This window comes from Humulus lupulus, chromosome 9, assembly GCF_963169125.1.
Source record: "Humulus lupulus chromosome 9, drHumLupu1.1, whole genome shotgun sequence".
In the NCBI taxonomy this organism is placed as follows: Eukaryota; Viridiplantae; Streptophyta; class Magnoliopsida; order Rosales; family Cannabaceae; genus Humulus; species Humulus lupulus.
Genome location: NC_084801.1, coordinates 78,371,673 through 78,381,467, shown reverse-complemented (window position 1 = coordinate 78,381,467; position 9,795 = coordinate 78,371,673). Strand labels below are relative to the sequence as shown.

Genomic DNA, 9,795 nt, shown 5'->3' with positions numbered 1-9,795 from the left:
CATGAGTCATTTTCTCTAGCTAGTCAGTCAATGTCTTGTTGGTCTGGAGATCTATCCTGGTCGACAATTGTTTTCTGTGCCTGCTCAATCTTTCCTTAGAGATCTTTCTTAGACTTAGTCAGAGTTTCAATCATAGCTTACGCTTCCACCAATTGATCACTCAAGACCTTGACCAACTCCTTATAGTCAACTGCTCGACGTTGAGCATGACAAAAAGTGATGAGTCCCTGGAGTAAATAACTTGAAAAATATTTAGAATAAGAATAATCAATAAGAAAGTGAGTGTTTCTAATAAGATGCTTACACTCATAATTTGAGCAAGGCCTTTGTGAAGGACAACTTCAACACTTTCATCACAATCATTCTCAAAATGTAATTTTGGTTACTGTCAGTAAAACCTGAGATCAGAATTTCAATGAAAATCTTACCTTTGTCATCCAACGATGAGCTGTCTTCTCTAAGGAGCTCAATGATTTTTCCTTTGCCAGGCCTGGTAGGGAAGGCGGGTCAGTAAGAATTTTCAAGAAGAGGCTCTCTAATGATAAGACCACTTGGTTGACGTGGCTGAGGGGATGGTTCAGGAGAAAACTAGTCAGTCACTACTTCGGTATCAGCATTAGATCGATCAATCGTGTCTATTTCATCAGTCATTTTGCCCACATCAATATCTTGGTTGTTCTGTAACAATCCCACCAATCTGAGATTCTACATGGTGACCAACTGCTCAACATCATTCTCCTCAATGGGCATGTTAGCGAGATCTTCTGCCCGAGCATGCATTTCCCTGGTTGGGAGAGGTTGATCAAAAGGGCCTGCATGCGTAAAAGCCAAGTTGTTGGCTTTAATGTCTGGAGTAAGAAAGTATTTCATATAATACTTTAAAGGATTCAATTTATGGGCAATACCATGAAGGTACTTAACCCTTTTTTGCCTATGAAAGAGGTGGAAAAAACCTGTATTCTTGTGGGGGGTGGGTTCCAGCCGTGGAAGTGGTAAAGAACGTATAGAGCAGATAGGGCTTGTACCCCATTTGGAGTAATCTGGAAGGGAGAAACATTAAAGTAATTCCCTATTGACCTAAAGGAAAGGGATAGTAGCTCCAGCATAAATGTGATACTTAGACCACGCACAATAGGCTCCACCAGGATTATTGGCTCTTTGGTGTGGGTGTGGAAAAATCACATTCACTCCTTCAAGAACCAAAGTCTGAATGTGTTTATCAAACATTTTGGAGTTTAGCATAGAAGCCTTAGCTACGAACCATGAAGGCATGCGATCTTCTTCTTTCCTCGGTTTAAGTGTAGCAGTTTGTTTGATTTCTATGGCAAAAGTCTGGGTAACCTTTCTCATGGGTGTACTAATTTTTCGAGCTTGGCGAGGAGGCTTTGAAGAATCTTAAGTCTCAATTTCTTCCAATAGATTTTCTCCCACAAAGGGCACTTGTTCAACAACCTTTTGTGTTGCTCTATGAGCTACTTAGGGATCTTGTTCCTGAGGGAGTCGATTGGACATTTTCACCCTCATCAGTTGGTGTTGTCATTGCTGCATAACGAACTGATCTTCGTGAAGGAAGTATAAAGCTGACCGCAGAAGGATTTTCTTGAGACGACGAAAACGGTCTTTCGGGGTTCGTTTGCTGGAGATTTGGAAGAGGAATCGCTGCTCGGAAGGGTATCACTTGAAGAGGGAGATGAAGAATTAGAGTCTGTTTGGTTGTCTCCTCCCCTATAGGCAAAGCAATTCATCTACAAAAAATATGGGGAGATTTTAGATAGCATCCGAGTGGTGTGTGAGTAATAAAAATATTTACTCTCCAGTAAAAAAAATTTCTGAGCAGTGAAAAGATTTTACTGCCCAGATAAAGACATTTTTTAGCAGCGGTAATAATTTTATGCGGTTCACAAGGAAAACGAAAATTGTTTTGGGTGCTATGTGTTTAGGGACATTAGGCCTATAATTTGTGCTATGTGTTTTTGAACTATAAGGTTGTGTGTTCAGCTAAGATACACACAAACCCGAGTGATTGAGTGCATAATTCGAGCGGTTAAAAAATGTTGTCGTGGAGCTAAGTAAGTTACAAGGGGCAATGATTGCCCGAGCCCCTACAAGGGGTCCGAGTGGTTAAGAAATTTTGTCGAGGAGCTAAATTGGTTCTGAGGGGTCAAGAGTGTCCAAACGGCTAGAGCCACGACACCCGAGTGGTGTGTGACCAAGTGCCGAGGAGCCAAAGATAGCATCCAATCGGCTAGGTGATTCTGATAAGCCATATTCAAGAGATAACAGGCCCAATGAGTTAAAGTACCCAAATGGCTATGTGATTCAAAAGAGCCATATGTTAGAATCCCGGGGTAGCTTGGTGGTCCTACTAGCTCAATGGAATCCGAGCAATCAAAGCCTTAAATGGGAATGGCTAAATACGAATTTGATCGATGAAAAGGCATGGGGCATAATGTGGAGCCCAAACACGTTTTCCTAATCTTGCGGCATGAAAACAAGATCAAAAAGGGGAATGTCAATGGTTTGTAAAAGTTTCATGAAAACTCCAAGAATCCATACACACCCATGAACACGAATGTATGTTTGAGGATGGGAAATTATTTTTTCTCTAAAATTTCATGAAATTGGCTAACCCAAAGCCTAAAATACATCAAAACAGCCAAGAAATCACTATCCTTCTAAGATTCATAACAAAAATTCCAAATGGGGCATTCTCAAAAGAGGGTTTCGGCCACCACTTGTTCTAGCAAAGCATGTACAAAATTTAAAAGCTTCAAAATGCTTAAAAGTGGAGATTAAGAAGAGAAAACTTACCCAAATGGATGGAAGAACCTTGGATTTCTTGAGAGTTTGCTTTGAGTTACTTGAAGAAAATGGGACACTCTTGGAAGTGGATGAGAAATCGGCTGCAGCAAGGACAAGTTTTTTTTTTCTTGTGATGTTCTCTTTGGCTTGAGAAGTTTTGGCAAGCATGGGGTTATTTATAGGAAAAGAGGGGAGTCTTCAACTCTTAATTTTTCCTATATCCCATTATCCCACTTTCTAGAAAACTAGTGACTGCCATTTTTGTGAACTAAAAAGTTTCATCGTGCGTCTATTTGAAAAAGGCGGGAGAGTGCAGAGTGTCATTTTAGGAATTTTAAGACACGGAAAATATTAAATTTACTGGTGGATCATCATAAGGAGTTAGGGAGAAAGTTTATTATATGACAAAATCATATAATAAACTTGGGGGGCAAATGTTATCCCCAAAATTTCAATTTAATGACGTGGTAGAGGTGACAGGTGGCAACTCATGTCTACCAAGTGAAGCATTAATGGCTAGTAAGTGTGTTAACCAAGGGAAATGCAAAGGTTAGAAAATAATCAGCAAAGTTGTCATGTCACTGGCAGAAGGAAATTGATGGAAAAGATGGTTTTACCTTGTTAGGAAACGATTTACCTGACCGGATAAGAATTATTCCTGGTCAGGAGGGAGTTTCACCCGACTAGACACATCAGAAGGGAAGTTTATCCAACCAGGTAAGGATTTAACTAGTCAGGAAGTGTTTTATCCAACCACTTATATCATAAAGGAGTTTCATTCGACCAGCTATGTTAGATTTAGGAGTATTGCTGACCAAATGTTTCAGAATCTCAAGAGTTAACTGCCCAGTGACTGCTTTGCAGAACTTCAGTAACAACTTCAGCCGGAATTCCCGTAATTACCACGCGAATCTCTGAGGTATCCCAAACTAATAACTATATCGTTGTTATTTGAATTTTTTTATTACTTTATTAAATAAAATTGGTTAAAACAACCAAAGACTCCACCAAAACAGGAAAATTTTCATGTATGATCCATGAGCCTATAAATAAAGAGCTTATGGCATCATTTTAGGGGATCTAATCTTTTTTGGAGATGGAAAAGCTCTCTAGTTTTGAGACTTTGGAACGGTTACTTGGGCATTCTGGGATCATTTTCTGAGAGCTTAGAGAGAGAAACATTGTACTTTTTTACTTAATCTTATGAAACTCAGTTGGCTTAGGTTCATCTAATCTTAAGTATAGGTACATATATAACAATTCTAAGTGGATTAGGCTATTACCAACAAATTAGGGCTGAACCACTATACAATTATTTGTGTCATTTATTTTCTATTCCAGGTTTACTCTCATTTTTGCGTCTACTCGTCGTTGGCCAAAATCGTGGTCAACACTATCCAATTAACACCCTAACATATCATTCAATTTCATACATGTTCATTCATGAAAATAAACTAGCAACTATGCCTCTGAGGTTAATCGTAGGAAATACATATTGTAGGATCTTTGTCTATTTTCCAAAATTGTGATAACTTCATTTTAGGGTCATTTTAGAAGGGGTTTTTGTGGTAATCTTGAGTTTTTATGTGTCTTTTGTGCAAGATTATGCTTTTGTTTGTCTTTGTTGTAGGTTAGTGCGATGAATCATGCGATTAATGCAAAAAGAAGCAAAAATTGTGGGAAAACGAGGCTTTTGGCGTGTATTGGACTAAAAATGACACTAAGAATGCCTAAAGGACGATTTTTGATGAAGAGATGAGTTGAAAGATCTAATATGAGAAAAAATTGAACTAAAGTCGTGACTTGGACTTATGAGTCGTGAATCAAGGTGATGTCAAAGGCGCATATGCTTGCTGGAAGGAATTAATGTTGCGACTTGGGTTTACAAGTCATGATTCAACAGGGAAATAGAGGCTCAGATAGGGGGAAACATAGACACGAGCCACGACTTGAGAGTCTTGAGTAGCGGCGCCTGAAAAATTTACACGAGATAACCAAGACCGTTACACTGTGTGTTTAAAATAGTGCAAGACTTGCTAACCAAATCATTTATTAAGAATTCAACCTAAGGGCATAAACAGGTTAGGTTTAAAAGATTTTGGTCATAAACAGATAATTTTCATTAAAATAAATGTTTAGTACATGGGATCCCAAAACATGGTTTAGAAGACATATTTACCATATTTCCAAGTGTTATAAGTAAACAAAGCCACTCTAATGAAAAAATACACATTTTAGGTTTCTGTCCCTGCACAAACCCTCGACCGTGGTGGTCGAGCAGCTGACAATGTACACCTCGCCCGCATAGCTCTGCAACCCATGGTTGATTCATCTTACCCTTGCCTTTATCTGCACCACGTAGCACCTGTGAGCCGAGGCCCAGCAAGAAAACCATAATATCCTATCATAATCAATATCGATAATCAAATAATTCACAAGACATTAACCAATTATCCAGCAGGCCATAGCATTCACTTAAACAGTAATAACAATTGATAAATCGACAATCTAACTTCCAGGTACTCAGCATATCTTATTCAATGAATTATAAACAGTAGAAATATAATACAATAACTCGGGTCGATGCCCTTAGGCCGCACCCTCTGTTTAACCCACTGTCTTTGGCTCACTTAGGCAAGCCCAGTGTTAAACCCACTAACTCTGGCTCACTTAGGCCAAGCTCAGTGATTATTAAATTAACCTCAGCTAACAGTGGCCGAGCCATGTCCTGTGCGCCAATATTAATTCCAGCACTCTTAGGTCATTTTTCTCATGCTCACATGGCTTAATACCATCATACAACATTTTTCTCATGAGCAGAGGAGGTGAACTGGTTCTGAGCACTGTACTTAGCGTCGAGCCTTGGAGATAAACCTAGTAACAAGGGCCATTGATATCCATGAACTTCCAATCAAAAATAAAATACCTGGGGAACAAAACTAGCCTCCGGGATCTCAATTTCTACTAAACTGGGTAATAGAAGTTGTCCCGAGCCCCTAGGTTCGAACCCCCGAGTCCTAACAACACTAGAATTACTTCCAAGATCAAACTACCTAGGCGGGTCATGACTTGGCTCAGCAAGTCATGACTTTCCCCAAGTCAGAAAGAAAACTACCAATCCAAAGGGGAGGGGGTCGTGACTTGGCCAAGCAAGTCACGTTGCTCCCCCAAGTCAGAGAGCCTCCCAGGCCAAAAGGTCCACACATGCCGCAGCACCCCCAGGCTGGGTCATGGCACGCCCGGCAAACCCAGAGAAAACCTAGGTTTTCTCCTCCTTTTCCCAGCCAAGAACACTCACTCCTACCCAGAATTCCTTCCTCAAAAAATTCCCTAATTCCACTATCAATCAAGTTACGAGTTTTAAGAATAAACCAACTATCTTAATCCTCATTACCTTAGCAATAAAATTGAAGTCACCAATCAAATTCAGCAGGTATTATCCCCTCACAAGTTCAGCCAAAATCATCACTAAACCCATACTCAAGAACTCAAGATTCAATGTAAAACATTAAGCCAAAACATAGAAATCTAAAGCAATGTTCTTACCTGAATTGGAGACCCAACTTTCAGTAGAGACCTTCACCCCAATACAGCTCAATCTCTAAATTTTTCTTCTGAATTCCAACTCCAAATTCTAGCTTGAATCCCATAACGTTTTGTCTAAAACTCCTAGCCTCAAGTCACTTTCGTCAGCTGAAGAATTAAACAACAAAGGGAAGAGAGAGGAGAGAAACAGTGAGGGTGAGAGAGAGAAAGTAAGTTGAGATTTTTTCCTTCTTTCTTTCCTTGGAATATTCTCCAATCTTCTCACCTTTTTCCTAAAAAAGGCTGAGCAAATCATTAACTAACCAAAAGACTATTTTACCCCTCCCAACAAAACTAACCTTTAACTTAATCTAGGGGTATAATAGTCATTTGCTCCCAATTCCCACTAATTCCTCAAGTGTTCCTAACATTTACAAACTAAATCCTACCATCCAACAAATCACCAATTATTTACCCACTGTCTAATAACTCCCAACATATTCTCTAAATTCCCAGAATACCCCCAGGCTCCCCCAACCCGGGTATAAATCCCCACCGTGACTATTTCACAAAACCGCTCGCTAGGACCGTCTCGAGCCATATGCTCCAAAAATATCCACATAATAATATGGTCTCAACAATTAACACATATAATCACATTTATGCCCTCAACCGGCCAAAATTATAAACATGCCCTTATACACTAAATAGGGCCCACATGCATATTAATTCTCATAAACATGTATTTCACATATCCATATAGTCATAGGATCATGCATATCACATAATCATTTATTTAATCATTTATTCACATAGATACCAATTATGTCCTCTTGGCACACTAATCATGGTCCTTAAGCCTTATTAGTAAATTTGGGTCGTTACAATAACAAATATGGGTCGCGGCCCAAAAAGACTCAGTTGTGCCCGCACACAGTAAAAACTGAGATTCTTTTAATTTTTTACTATAAATTTGTATTTACGGTTTAATTATGTCATTAGGTCAGTTTTTAATTATGTTTTCTAAGACTAATTTTGTTTCTTAGGCTAGTAATTCTGCAGTTTTATATTTTTCTTTCTTCTTTAAGTTTATGAATCTTATGTTCATTAATTATTATTTTAGTGAGTTATCCATGTCTAATATGAACTAAACAATTTTTATCTAGGGTTTCATGTAGTCACTTGAATTTTTATCTAAATTAATTATGATGTTCTATTGATTTTTCTTCTCTATTCTAATCTACATTATGTATGTTTAATGCTAGTAAATACTTTATCAATATTTGCTTGATTTGATGATTTTGATTCAAAATTTGAAATTTGAGAATTGAATATACTATCATTATATATACATAGGTTGCATATTGGATTAATGTACCTGTATAGTTTATGTAGTAATTAGGTTTCCATGCTTAATGTCTTCTATATGTTTAAGTTTATCACAAAGATGTATAAAATCCGCATATAGGCAGAGATCTTATATCATGAAAAAGAATAGGAATTGATTTATTTTAACTTGCTATTAAAATAGAGAAAAAGAAATCTAAAATTTATTAATACAATTAGTATAATGGAAAGTTGATGAAATTAACACCCTAGTCTTTTTGATAGTGATTTAAGTCTTTTATTTAGTTGTTTTTCTTAAAGTATTTCCAAATTTAAAATTAAATTGAAAAAAATTAAATTCTTAGTTGCCAAATAGAAATTTAAAGAACAATTAGTGGTACTTGGAAGACAGTCTTCGAGGGAACGATACTTTACTTATCTTATATTACTTGAATCGATTATGTGCACTTGCGTATATATATATATATTTTCGTGATCAAGTTTTTGGCGCCATTGTCGGAGACTTAGTTTCCAATATCATAGTTAATTGTTCTAATTTGGTATTTTTTTTATTATTTAATATACATTTATTTGTATCAAGGCTATATTGTGTTTCAGGAATTGTTGGTATATGCGAGGAAGTAGACAAAAGGAAATCTTACCAATAGATCTTGAAATTGAGAAAACATGTAGAAAGAATCGAAAGATAAAGAAAAGGCTGGACTTTACCATGGTTGAGAATGCAAATAACGTTGTTAACAATAATGCAAATATGGGTAATGCAGCTGAAGCTGATCCACCATTAAGAAATTATGTACTCCCTACTGTTACGGGGATACATTCAAGCATTCGTCCTCCAACTATTGAGGATAACAATTTTGAGATAAAACCCTCTATTATTCAGATGGTGCAAAATTCTATACAATTTGGGGGGTTACCAAATGAGGATCAAAATCTACATATCACAAACATTTTGGAGTTATGCGCGACATTTAAAATGAATAGGGTGAGTAATGATGTTGTACGATTGAGACTATTCTCATTTTCACTAAGGGACAGAGCTAAGAGTTGGTTGAATTCTTTACAAGCCAATTCTATATTTACTTGGGATGATTTGGCTCAGAAGTTTCTTGGTAAATATTTTCCTCCTGCCAAGTCAACCAGAATTAGAGGAGAGATTAATAACTTCTATCAACTAGATGGGGAGTCTTTTTATGATCCATGGGAACGATTTAAGGAATTGCAAAGGAGATGCCCACATCATGGAATAGAGAAGTGGTTGTTAGTTCATACATTTTACAATGGTTTGGGGGGAAATACAAGAACAATTATAGATGCAGCATCAGGAGGAGCGTTTATGAGAAAAAGCACTAATGAAGCGTATGAGCTGTTGGAAGAGATGGCTATGAATAATTATAATTGGCCTACTGAGCAAGAGAATAAGAAAGTAGTGGGAGTATTAGAAATTGATCCAATTGCGCAATTGACTGCTCAAGTAGCATCTCTAACAAAAAAACTACAGCAAACTAATCTAGTCGCGCAAGCAATGCAAGTACAGAATGTCATGAGTTGTGAGATTTGTGGAGGACCTCATTCTTATGAACTATGTTCGAGCACAACTATTTGCTCAACAAATGTAAACAATATGCCCTTGGCACAAGCACAGGTTATAGGTGATTTTTCAAAACCTGCACCCAATACTTACTCAAATTCCTATACATATGCCTGGAATAATCATCCTAATCTGTCTTGGAAAAATAAGCAAGAGTTACAACCACAATATCCACAGTACCAACCTCAACAACCACCTCATCAACAAACTTATGGATTACATGCTAGACCATATTATGATCCAAACACACACCCATCTCATCCACCACCTCCTCAAATGAACCCACCAATAATTCAACCAGATCAATTAAATCAATTCATGACAGAGACAAGGTTTTCCATCAGAAGTTTGGAGACATAAATAGGTCAATTGGCTCAAATGAACTGTAGTAGACGGCAAGGAAATTTGCCTACTTCCATGAGGTAAATCCTAAAGAACAATGTCAAGATGTCATTTGGAGGAGTGAGACTAAGTATGATGGACCTACATTGGAAGAGAAAGGGAAGAATATAGAGAAACAACAAGTTACT

At 37.5% G+C, this 9,795-nt stretch overlaps 1 non-coding gene across 1 annotated transcript; it reads right to left on the bottom strand.

Moving 5' to 3' along the window:
- Positions 1-8,815: 8,815 nt before the first annotated feature.
- LOC133802782 (small nucleolar RNA R71) lies at positions 8,816-8,922 on the bottom strand. The gene has a single exon (XR_009877527.1). It is a non-coding gene; the product is annotated as a small nucleolar RNA R71 (small nucleolar RNA).
- Positions 8,923-9,795: the final 873 nt, after the last annotated feature.